Here is a 13025-nt window from a genome sequence, read left to right as displayed (position 1 = left end):
TCAGCACCACCAAGGTGGATAGCACCAGAGCCGGTGAGCACACCTGGGCAATGGAGAAGCAGATTATGGAGAATGAATGGGTAGGGGAGGGTCTGTTCCACAGTTCTCATTCAGGTTTATCCTGCTTTTCTTTAGAAATGACGTCATTTTGAAAGTGATTTTTTTTTCCTTAGGAAAGTAAATAAGCTTTAGCACTCTTCAGAATTATATGCAATATCCCTTTCACTACATTTTCAAATGAAAACAAAAAGTGTGTGTGTGTGTGTGTGTGTGAGAGAGAGAGAGAGAGAGAGAGAGAGAAGAGCCTTGAACATAGTTCATAATTCAGCCTAGGCAAATCTGTTGGAATAGGACTTCATGCATGCTAGTCCTGAGAGCTATATTCACAGTCCCTATGCCATGTTTTGAGTGATTATTAAATTCTGAAGGACTGCAGAATTTTGTGTGACTACTAATTTATCTGATATTGGACATATTTTCCCGACCACACCAGAGCTACAGATATTAAATAACCCTCTTAAAAACAGTGATGCATATTCCTTACATATAAGTGTATTTTGATTCCCCAGTTAAGACTTTGCCCAACAGTATCTACCACAGGATTTCTGAAAGGAGGCCCTTCAAATAATTATTACATTAACTATGCCATTCAGACTCCACTAGAAGGGAGGAAGACTCTGTGCCTACATAATTCCACTGCCCCAGTGGACTTAAAAATTGTTTTGTTTGTTAATGAGAGAGAGAGAGATGGAGAGAGAGAGAGAGAGAGAGAGAGAGAAGAAGAAGAAGAAGAAGAAGAAGAAGAAGAAGAAGAAGAAGAAGAAGAAGAAGAAGAAGAAGAAGAACCATGTTCAACGATGGCTTATAATGATGTTGGAGATTGAATTTAGGACCTCAGAAACTCAGGCATGAAAGTTTTTTTGCATAACCATTGTGTTATCTTCCCAGCCTGTCAGAGGACTTAAAAAAAATTATGATCGACCTGTCAATGCCCATGTTCAGCAGGAAAGCAGTTCCAGAAGCCAGACATTGCTCAGTTCTGGCTTATGGTGGTACTGAAGATTGAACCTGGGACCTGGAGCCTCAAGCTTGAAAGGCTTTTGCAGAACCATTGTGTTGTCTCCCCAGCTCAAGCCAAAAATGTCCTATGCTTTTTATTTGGTCTCTGTGATGAATTCATATTATAGGTTTTAAAATTCACTGAGTATTATGACATGGGGCATGGTTCTGTGTGTGTATGCATGAACATGTATATCATTCAATCTAGTGCACTTAACTACTTTGTTTTTCATTAAGTCTATGTTTAGGTCTAGCTTAACATCTGCAAGAATCGTTTATTTTTTATTTTTTTATTTCTTTATTGGGGAATTAATATTTTATATTCAACAGTAAATAAAATAGTTTGTACATGCATAACATTTCCCAGTTTTCCATATAACAATACAACCCCCACTAGGTCCTCTGTCATCCTTCTTGGATCTGTATTCTCGCCACCCACCCACCCCAAAGTCTTTTACTTTGGTGCAATATGCCAAGAATCATTTATTTTTAAATCAGTGTGTCAGACTTATGATGTGTCAGACTCCATCCCTTCTCCTGTCTTAAGATGCTCTAGCATCAGAGACTCAAGTAGTTCACTGTACATTTGTATTATGAATTTATTTTCTGCTTTACTTTTGCTAGGCTAGAAGACAAAGCCATTGTCCTGGACCAATTCTGAAGAGCCTTAGGCCCAAGAGGTGTTGTAGCCATGGAGACAGTATGCCTCTGTTTGTCTGCTTGACTCTTAAGGGGAAGCTGGTTAGGTTCTCATACAGTCACATAGGTAGACACTGACTCAGTGATGGTAGTCTGAGTACTCATTCTTGCACTTGCTCTGCAGCAGTTTAGCACAGGCATTTATTTATTTATTTATTTATTTATTTATTTATTTATTTTCTCCAGGGTTATCACTGGGGCTCAGTGCTAATGCTATGACTCCACTGTTCCTGGTGATCATTTTTCCCCCATTTTTTAAATAGGACAGAGAGAAATTGAGAAAGGAGGGGCAGATAGAGAGGGAGAGAGAAAGATAGACACCTGTAGACCTGCTTCACCACTTGCGGAGCTTCCACTCTGCAGGCGGAGCCAGGGGCTCAAACCTGGATTCCTGCATGGGTGTGCCACCACCCAGCCCCCTGCATTTATTTATTTGTATCTAAATAAAGCTTCTGTTATTCCTGACATAGGTGTTATTCATGAACTAGGATGGCAGGGTATAGTTTTTCTACATAATTCCACAAAAACCAATTTAACTACAATGAGATTTCATGGAGATGCCTTCCTTAATTTTCTGATGTCAATATAGACCTTTTAATAATTATGGTTAAGGGACCTGGAAGGTAATGCAGTGGACCAAGTATTGAACTCGTAGGTATAAGTCCTGAGTACAATCTCTGGCATCCCAGGTAGACTATTTAGAACCAGATTGTTGAAGTGGTAGGGTCACTTATTAGAGTGTGCTGTTTTCCTAAAAAGGAATGACTCAGGAGAAATTTGAGCTGAGACAGTCATAGTCTAGCATCATGTCTGATGAGCCTTTGACCATTTCAAGCTAGTCACCTTCAGCCCCCTATGTATAACATTACCTTGACCTTATCTAATCCTATAGTAGACATAATTTAGGATTTCAAAGACAAGATAATAATTTTGAGTGATTTCCAAAGTGTATTCTACATCTGGGATTAAAGAAACAATTAAGTGGGGGGAATTAACATAATGCTTATTTTAAAAAGACTCCAAAGTCTCAAATTCAATCCCTCACACCACTATAAGCCAAAGCAGAGCTGAACTGAGCTTTGATAAAAAAAAAGAGGGGGGGAGAAGTGGGCAGTAGTGCACTGGGTGAAGTGCACACAGTACCAAGCCCAGGGAGAGGCTCAAAGTTCCCTGTTCGAGCCACCCCCCCCCCCAGCTCCCCAGCAGAGGCATCATTTAGCAAGGGGTGAAGCAGGTCTACAGGTATCTTTCTCTCCCCCTCTCTATCTCTCCCCTCCCCTCTCAGTTTTTCTCTGTCCTATCCAACAACAGCAGAAGCAACAACAACAACAATAATAATAGTAAAACAATAATGGAAAATATTGCTGCCAGGAGCAGTGGATTTGTAGTCCAGGCACCGAGCCAGAACAATAACCCCAGAGGCCAAAAAAAAAAAGAAGAAATTGAGTAAGAGCATTTACAGCAACTGAATATTTCCCACTTTCCACCCCCTTCTTATCATTCACACACTTGTGCCCATATACTTATATGATTGAAATTACCCCACACAGAAATATTAAAGAATGAATAATTTCAATTGCTTTTCTAATGCATAGGAGGTATTTGTGAACATTAAGAAACTTTTTTGCCTTCAAATCACAAAATACAGTGAAGTTATTTTTGTCTGATGATGACTACTCTTGCTCCAAGCTTCTGTCAGTATCATGTGATTGATTTGGCAGAGTGACCATTGTTTTCTTGCTTTTCCTGCCTTATGTTTGACAGAATGTCAGCTTGAATAATCACAGGACTTTTAATGTTGATGAATGAGAAACAATAAACAATGGAAAAGATTGTGCATTACAGAGGAAAGTCAAGTGATTGAGAAACAAATCACAGCTCTTTTTTTTTTTTTCAAGTTTTTATTTATTTATTTATAAGAAACATAGAAGGAGAGAGAAAGAGCCAGACATCACTCTGGTACATGTGCTGCTGGGGATTGAACTGAGGACCTCATGCTTGAGAGTCTGATGCTTTTTTCACTGTACCACCTCTCGGACCACACCAAATCACAGCTCTTAAAGACAAAAATCACCATAGTATACAGTCTGAATTTTTTATTAGTGATTTAATATTGATTTACAAAATTACATGTCAACAGGGGTATAATTCCATACGGTTTCTACCACCAGGTTTCTGAATCTCCAGTGTGAATTTTTTTTTAATTTAAATTTCCTTTTTGGGGGATTAATGTTTTACAGTGAACAGTAAATAGAATAGTTTGTACATGCATAACATTTTCCAGTTTTCCACATAACAACACAACCCCCACTGGGTCCTTTGCCATCATGTTCAGGGACCTGAACTCTCCCCACACCCACCTCAGAGTCTTTTACTTTGGTGCAATACACCAACTCCAGTCATCAGTCTGCATTTTTTTTTATTGTGAAAGAGGGGAGATGGGTTGTCACACGAGTGGGCTAGGAAGCAAGAACTAAATGTACAAAAAAACTTTTTTTTGGAGGTGGAAATACACTATTAAACTATGAGATTCAGAAAGTCTGAGCAGTATTTTATGGAAAATAGTGTGCAGGGAATTTTTCCCATCTCTGACTAGTCCCATATGTGATACATAGACATTCCAAATACTGGAACTAAGTCTCAATTTCAGGGAGTGTCTGAGTGCAACAGAGCTAGTTCATGAACTGGACACCCAGGCAAGGGTTTGGGTTTGAGTCAGAACAGAAGAATCTGGAAAGCAGCAACATATGAGGGATTAGTGTTAAGAGCTCAGCAGATCTTGGGCTAACATTAATGTTGTATTAGTTATCTCTGGATGTGTGAAAAATTACCATCCCTCTCCAAACTTAACAGTTGCAAACAGTGTGTATTTATTACCTTACACTTACGGAGTCCAGGGGAATTGAATTGACTGATTTTGGTGCAGACTCATGTCATGTGGTTACCTTCAAGCTGTTAGCTGGACTCATTCTGAAGACTCAACTTGGAGTGGAGGATCTGCTTCCAGACTCATTCATGTGGGTATTACCTGGAGCTCACATTTCCTCTCTGACTGTTGGATGGAAGCTTCCATTGTGTGTCATGTGGACCTCACCTCACAACATGACAGAGATCAAAGAGAGGGAGAGTCTACCCAAGCCTTGGTGGTAGACAAGGACCTAAGCTCAGACTTCACAGACATTTGTCTTGGTGAATATTTTACAGACACTTAACATGGTCAGATTAGAAACTGTATCCAAGTGTCAACAATTGTAATGTAAACCATTAGCCCCCTCCCAATAAACTGTTAAAAAAGAATCATTGTCTTGATAACTTACTTTTAGAAGTGAAATATTGCCACATCTACCTTATGCTGCTGTAATGTGGGAGGAGGAGCATACAAGGTATAAAGAGTAATGACCAAAAGTAGAAGGTCACTGAGGACATTGGAAGATTAGATGCCACGGACCCAAAATCATTTATTGAGATTGTTCTACTAAGGAAAGTCAGACCAACTCTTGACAGCTTCCTTCTTCTAGCATTTGCCTAATAAGGTAGGACAAAAACTTAGAGATTTTGTTTGTTTGTTTGTTTGAACATGTGACCTTTAAAAGACTGAGATTGCATTACAAATACTTAAATCACAGGACAGCAAACTACATGGGTCTTGGACCAAATTTGGATCTCCCTGTTTTTTTTTTTATGACTATGGACCAAGAATGAGTTTACATTTTTAATTGTGAAAATTATGCAATTCAAACTTTAGTGTGCACAAATGAAATTGTATTGTAGCACAGCCATACCTATTTATTTGTATTGCCTACAGATGCTCTTTTATTAAACTAAACTAACAAGGGCTGAGTAATTAATTGCCAGACAGCAATAGAACCTACAACTTCTAAAATATTACTGTCTAACTCTTCATAAGAAAAGTTCGCCAATCTCCGATTTAAAAGGATATTTGAGATCATGTTCTTGTTATTTATAAGTGATAAGGGAATATGACTGTAGTGGTGTGAGTGGTATGGAATTATTCCCTGTAATGTTAACAACATTATTACTAATAAATTTTAGAAAGTGGCTTTAAAAAAGTAACATGAAGAATTTTAAATTGATAATAGAATCTGTATTAGGGGTTAATATCTCAGAATGAAATTTTAGTATTTTATTCAATTTATAGGCTCTCTGATGTGCTGTGTTCATTTGAAGGCAAGAGGGTGGAGAAATTTGGTAATAGCTCTGAAATCTATAAACAAATTTCTTAGACTAGAGCAAAATGGAGTAAGGGAATGGGAAAACTCCTGGTGCCCCCAAAGTTGATTAAAAGTAGTTTAACTTGGGGCTGGGTGGTGGTGTACCTGCTTGAGCGCACATGTTACAATGCACAAGGACCCAAGTTTGAGTCCCCAGTCCCCACCTGCAGGGGGAAAGCTTCATGAGTGGTGAAGCAGTGCTGCAGGTTTCTCTCTGTCTTTCTTCCTCTCTATCCCTCCTTTCCTCTTGATTTCTAGCTGTCTCTATCCAATAAATAAATAAAAATAATTAAAACAATTTTTAAAGTAGTTTAATTCTGGAAAATGGGTGTGACCTGCCAGTAGAGTGCACACATTATAATATACAAGGACCTGGGTTCAAGCCCCTAGTCTCCATCTGCAAGGAGGAAGTTTCAGAAGTGGTGGAGTAGTACTGCTGGTATTTCTCCTTCTCTATATCTCTTCTCTTTCTCTTTTTCTCTTCTTTATTATCTCTCTGTCTCTCATCCTCTATAAAAATTAATGGCCAACAGGAATAGTAGATTTATGCAGGTACTGAGTTTCAGTGATAATCCTGGTGGGGAAAAAGTAGTTAAATTTTTATGCTCAAGTATTAATGTAAACTGTTTGCAGATGTGTAACAGTTCCTGACTCCTTGAAGAAGTGACTAAAAATCTTATCTGGAGACAGAATCCTCAGCATAGGCTACACATTTTTCAACAGATTAATATTAACCAAATATCACTCTACAACTAAGGATCACAAAATCATGTAGATTAAAAAATACCCCAAGATTCTTTACAAATAAAAACCAACAAACCCATACCACCAAAAAATTCAGATGTTGGACTATCATACAGGAAATTTAATATATCTGTGGCTGAAATATTTAAAGGAATGGATGATGGAGATATGAACTAGGTCAAAAGAGACTGTAAAGTATATATATTCAAGGTAGATATAGGAATACTTTTTTAAAATTTATTTATTCCCTTTTGTTGCTCTTGTTGTTTTATTGTTGTAGTTATTATTGTTGCTGTTTTTGGATAGGACAGAGAGAAATGGAGAGAGGAGGAGAAGACAAAGAGCGAGAGAGAAAGATGGATACCTGCAGACCTGCTTCACTGCTTATGAAGCGACTTCCCTGCAGGTGGGGAGCCGGGGGCTAGAACCAGGATCCTTATGCCAGTCCTTGAGCTTTGCACCACGTGCGCTTAATCCACTGTGCTACTGCCTGACTCCCAAGAATAATTTTAAAATCCAACTAGACTAAGTAGCAACAATCCATTAAAAAAATACCATATATTTTGGGAAATAATCAAATGCCCACCAACTGTAGTATGGATACATTGTAGACAATAAACAGGAAGAAAGGGAGGCAGCAAGAGAAAAGAAGAGAAATTGATGCTACTGATTTTAAAAATGGAAGCTGGAGCTATGAATAAAAAATGCAGGTGCATTCTAGAGGTTAGAAAAGGAATGGAAAGGGATTTAGAGTCATCAGAAGAAAAGCATCCGCAACATATCTCATTTTAAGAATCCACCCTCATTTTATTCTCATGTTATATTCTTATGTGGCTGAAATTTAGGAGAGGAGAGGGACAGAATATAAGTCTCCTAATTACTCAGGACCTTTAAGTGCTTAAAATTATTGTTATGTTTACTTTTGCCTTTATAATGTTCATCATATTTAGTTATAAGTGATGATATAGGGGTTTGCATGGAGAGATTCTGAATGAGCTCATGCAAATGTTTAAGGCTACAGGATCAGATATGGTTCTTGGTATCAGGTAGATCTTGGCTTCAAGCCCATTTTGATACATATTAGACTTTAAAGAGTTACTTAGTATCTCTAGCCTTTTTCTTTAAGTCAGGGGAGGTATCTTCTTTGGATACACACACTGTAGCTTTATAAATGTAATTGCTTACAAGAGGTCACAGGGTAGAGAGGAGGCAGAATTCTAGGCTGCATCCTAGGGCTGTATAAATTGCTACATTTCATCTTTGTTGTTCACTTTCTTTTCTGCTGTTGTGACAAAGTGTACACACCCCTCCCCAATTGTATGCCTGTGTGGTTACCATGGATTTTTAAAAATTTTTATGACAGGACAGATTGTTTTTGTAATTTGTGAAATCTCACTCTCTAAAATAAGGACCAGGTAGGCAGTCACAGAAACAGCATGATGTTGGACAGAACTTCTGTCACTTTACAGCCATGCTCTAAGTAGAAAAACTTTCCTCAGCCTGGTATGGTGTTAGGTACTGAATCAATGAGAGTGGTCATCTGAACTGATGAGTTAGCACCCTTGAATTTTTGCCCTTGTCAGTTTCCCTTCCTGCAGTTTTCTTTGTACACAGTTTCCCCGTGTGTACTGTTTCTTTCTGCCATCAAATACCTGCACAGGGGAGGAGGGGTATCAGTTAATGGGCTGCCATATAGAAGTATCTTTAATTGATTTAAGAACATGCTTTACTATGGAAAACTTCAAGCATAAAAAATGTAGACAGCATTCATCACTCAACTTTATAATTATCAGTTTATGATCAATGTCTCTCAGTGTGCTACTTCACCCTGACACGTATTTTTGAGAACTCTTTTGGAGGTTCTTAGCAGAGGAGCCTTCCACTGAAAGGAAGGGAGGTGAGTCTTTGTTCTGGGCAATTAGTCATGCATTGGATCGACCTTCTCGTGGCGCATCCCGTGAGTACCCATTCATTGGGGAAACTGACGATCCTTCCTAGCCGACTGAATCCACATGGATCCCAGTCACTTTCAAAGCCAGAAACAAGCAGCTCCTGACAGCTTTCAACCTGACGCTGTTGACTGGCTACGGAAGAAGGGCAAACGCTAGAAGAAGAAGAAGTCTTCTAGTGAGTGCACAACTTCCATTTAGGGTAGGAAACACGTGGATAGGTGAGGGAGGAGGGGGACATCCACATAGCCAGTCAGACCAGCTGAAACAACTTGGTGGTTAATGAGATGACAGATGTTTTGGCTAGATCACCCTCAAAACCACTTCACACATGTCTTTTAAGCAAATCCCAGAAATTATCGCTTAGTTTATAGATATAGCAGTAGAACGTTTATAGATATAGCAGTAGAACTTCTGACAGATAAGAATTGTGTGTTTGTGTTTAGCATGATTACAAACTCACTTAAACTGACTTTGGAGTTGCTCATTATTACTTCTTTATCACAAAGCTACAAAGAACAAAATTACCTCTTCCGATGAAGGTTTAACTGACAAAAGATTTACCCTGCAGGGGTAGATGGCACAATGATTATGCAAAGAGACTCTCATGCCTGAAGCTCCCAAGTCCCAGCTTCAATCCCCTGCAGCACCATCATCCAGAGCTGAAAAGTGCTCTTATTTAACAGAATGTAAGGACAGAGAATCAAGCCCCTGGTTCCCACCTTCAGGGGGTAAGTTTCATGGGTGGTGAAGCAGGGCTGTAGGTGTCTCTTTGTCTCTTTTCCTTTTTACTATCCCTCCTCCCCTCTCAATTTCTCTCTATCCAATAATAAATAAAAATATTTAAAAAATATTTCTCTTATGTAATGAATGACAAGAAGACTGAGCAAAATAAGTGTAATTACTATTTTTTTTCAGATAGTGGGCAGGAAGCACTGTAGAACTGTGAAGCTTGAAAGGAGAGAAATACATGAGAGAAGCCCTAGGATAATTCCAACTCACTTCCAAGGTAATTTCTGGGCCAGTAAGCATGCCAGAAACAGAGCCTAGTTGACGTACTAAGTTGAAGAACAGAGATCAGAAGTAAGGGTGGCTGGCTAGAATTTACAGCAGAAAACCAGTGAGGGGAGACTGGAAAGAGACTAAGAGTTATTGTTTAAATTTTATTTATTTATTTATTTGGATAGAAGATGAGACAGAAAGAAAGATAAAGAAGGAGAGAGAAACAAAAAGAAACCCGCAACACTGTTCTGCTTTGGAAGCTTCCCCTCTACAGGTGAGGACCTAGGTTTTGAACTAGTCCTCATGCATGGTAATGTGTGCACTCTACTCGATGTACCTCCACCCAGCACTGAGTCTTGGCTGCTTACTAATCTGTGCACATGGAGGGGGAAATTCTATGAGACCAGAAAAGAAAGAACTGTCAGAAAGTAATAAGTCAGAATATTCCTGGAACCCAAACAAGGGTGGGAATAGTTTGTGTATGTGTTTGTTTGAAACCGAGCCTTGCACATATAGTTTCACCACTCCAGGCCTCTTTACTTGTTCAGATAGAGAGACAGAGAGACAGAGAGATAGAAGGAAGATCAACATTGCACCAAAGTTATTGGAAGTCGGGTGGTAGCACAGCGGGTTAAATGCACATGGTGCAAAGTGCAAGGACTGGCATAAGGATTCTGGTTTGAGCCCCCCCCCCCCCCCCCCCCCCCCGGCTCCCCACCTGCAAGGGAGTCTCTCCACAGGCAGTAAAGCAGGTCTGCAGGTGTCTATCTTTCTCTCCCCCTCTGTCTTTGCCTCCTCTCTCCATTTCTCTCTGTCCTATCTAACAATGATGACAGCAACAACAACAACAATGAAAAACAACAAGGGCAACAACAACAAAAAACAACATAAATAAATAAACAAAAAAATTTAAAAAATAAGTATTATTTATTGAATTTCTAATCTTATTCTAGATACAGGAATGCAGTCTATTTTTTTGGGGGGGGATTTTACATTTCCCCACTTTTAGAAGTAGTTGCTGGTTCATACTGGCAAGCCAACCAGTGAGACACAATGGAAATGAGTCTAGCATGAAGAATATTTTAGACACAGAAGCAGGTCAGGAGAAAAAAAAAGATCATGGAAAGCTTATTTGGTCTCATCAGCATTCCAGCAAATTCATGCAGGGTATGTAAATAGAATTTCCAAAAACAAGATTAAAAATATGTGTGATTCATCCTGAAACAGAGAATGCACTGATGTAATTTGTGAATTGTTTCTTCATTTGACTCCAGTTACTTGAGTGTTGGTTTGCTGCTTTCCAAGTAGATAAGATGAACAAGTATAGACCAAGACAGAAAACCAACTCATGGTATATTATAGTCTATTTTTTTTATAGACAATGTTTGTACAGGGAGTGGTGCTATGAGGGAGTAAGCTCAGGATCATCTCCACAAGCTGCTTTACTTACGGTATTAATATATGTTATTGGGGGCTGGATGGTAGTGCACCTGGTTAAGCGCACATGATGCGAAGAGCAAGGACCAGCACAAGGATCTGGGTTGGAGTCCTTGGCTCCCCACCTGCAGAGGTATATTTATTTTACTTCACTTTGGTATAATTTGTTGATGCCTTTGTTGTTGGATAGGACAGAGAGAAATGGAGAGAGGAGGGGAAGACAGAGAGGGGGAGAGAAAGATAAACACCTGCAGACCTGCTTCACTGCCTGTGAAGAGACTCCCCTGTAGGTGGGGAGCTGGGGGGCTCCAACCAGGATCCTTACACAGATCCTTGTGCTTTGTGCCAAGTGCACTTAGCCCGCTGCGCTACCACCAGACCCCTCTTCTTCTTCTTCTTCTTCTTCTTCTTCTTCTTCTTCTTCTTCTTCTTCTTCTTCTTCTTCTTCTTCTTCTTCTTCTTCTTTTATTATAAAGGAAATATTGACAAAAAACATATGATAAAAGGGGCTACAACTCCACACAATTCCCACCACCAGAACTCTGTATCCCATCCCCTCCCCTGATAGCTTTCCTATTCTTTATCCCTCTAGGATATGGACCAAGGTCATTGTGGGGTACAGAAGGTGGAAGGTCTGGCTTCTATAATTGCTTCCCTGCTGGACATGGGTGTTGACAGGTGGATCCATACTCTCCCAGCCTGTCTCTCTCTTTCCTTAGTGGTGTGGGGCTCTGGGGAAGTGGGGCTCCAGGACATATTGGTGGGGTCATCTGTCCAGGAAAGTCTGACTGGCATCCTGTAGCATCTGGAACTTGATGGCTGAAAGAAGAGTTAACATATAAAGCCATACAAATTGTTGACTAATTATGAACCTAAAGGCTGGAATATTGCAGATAAAGATTTGGGGGGTCTCCATTTTACAGATAGCTAGTAAGTCTATTTTAGGCATATTCCAAAGGTCCCATGACTATACTAGTTTTGTTTTTCATTTTTCTTTGTTTTTGATAAAGAATGAGACACAGGGAGAGACATAGAGACAGTGAGACAGAGAGAAGTAGAGATATCTACAGCTCCTCCCTCCCTTTGCTGATGTTGACTAGGGCTCTGAACTTTTAGGCCATTGCCATAGACTAACTTCAATTTTTACCCTAAACACTGTGATGAGAAAGGATTTATCTGGAAATCTGTTTAAAGACAATTAATATGAGATTTCATGTGTGTGATGTATATTTATATTTTAAGATTTACTTCTGAGTTGAGGCAAGTGATGAGAATGTTTTGTTTAAGCAATTCCTTGTGTTTCAATGTCTAGCAGAAGAAATGTCTTTTCAAGTTGACGATTCACTTCCTTATATCATATTTTCTGAGAGATTTAAAAATACTGCTATACAAAATTCAAGATTATATTTACTGAAACGATTGTCCATTCATATGACTTTTAAAAAATGCTTCATGGGGAAATAAACAGTATTAATAAACATGTTACTCCTGATCAGTGAGACTCACCCAATTATTTATTTATTTTTAGAGAGAGGGAGAAAGAAAGAAGAGAGGAGAGACAGATAAGAGGGATGAAAAGGGGGGGGGCAGCTGGGAGCTCAGTGGGTTAAGCACACATGATGCTAAGTGCAAGGACCAGGGTAAAGATCCCAGTTGGAGGTCCCAGCTCCCTACCTGCAGGGGTGTCACTTCAGGGGTGGTGAAGCAGGTGTCTATCTTTCTCTCCCCTTCTCTGTCTTCTCCTCCTCTCTGGATTTCTCTCTGTCCTATCCAACAACAACAGCAATAACAATAACAACAAGGGCAACAAAATGAAAAAAAAAAGACCACCAGGAGCAGTGGATTCGTAGGCACTTCTTCTTCTAGCATTTGCCCTTCTTCCATAGCCAGTCAACAGCGTCAG

At 39.5% G+C, this 13025-nt stretch overlaps 1 protein-coding gene across 1 annotated transcript in view; it reads left to right on the top strand.

Moving 5' to 3' along the window:
* PLEK (pleckstrin) overlaps window positions 1–13025 on the top strand; it is a 60073-nt gene that overhangs the window by 969 nt on the left and 46079 nt on the right. The window contains exons 2-3 of the mRNA XM_060187174.1: window positions 9255–9414; window positions 9602–9692. The gene's annotated coding sequence lies outside the window, so the exon portion shown is untranslated. The remainder of the gene's footprint in view (window positions 1–9254; window positions 9415–9601; window positions 9693–13025) is intronic.

The sequence above is a fragment of the Erinaceus europaeus genome, chromosome 3, assembly GCF_950295315.1.
Source record: "Erinaceus europaeus chromosome 3, mEriEur2.1, whole genome shotgun sequence".
NCBI classification, from domain to species: domain Eukaryota; kingdom Metazoa; phylum Chordata; class Mammalia; order Eulipotyphla; family Erinaceidae; genus Erinaceus; species Erinaceus europaeus.
Note: the sequence above shows the minus strand (reverse complement) of the source record. Positions and strands in the feature narration are given on the sequence as shown.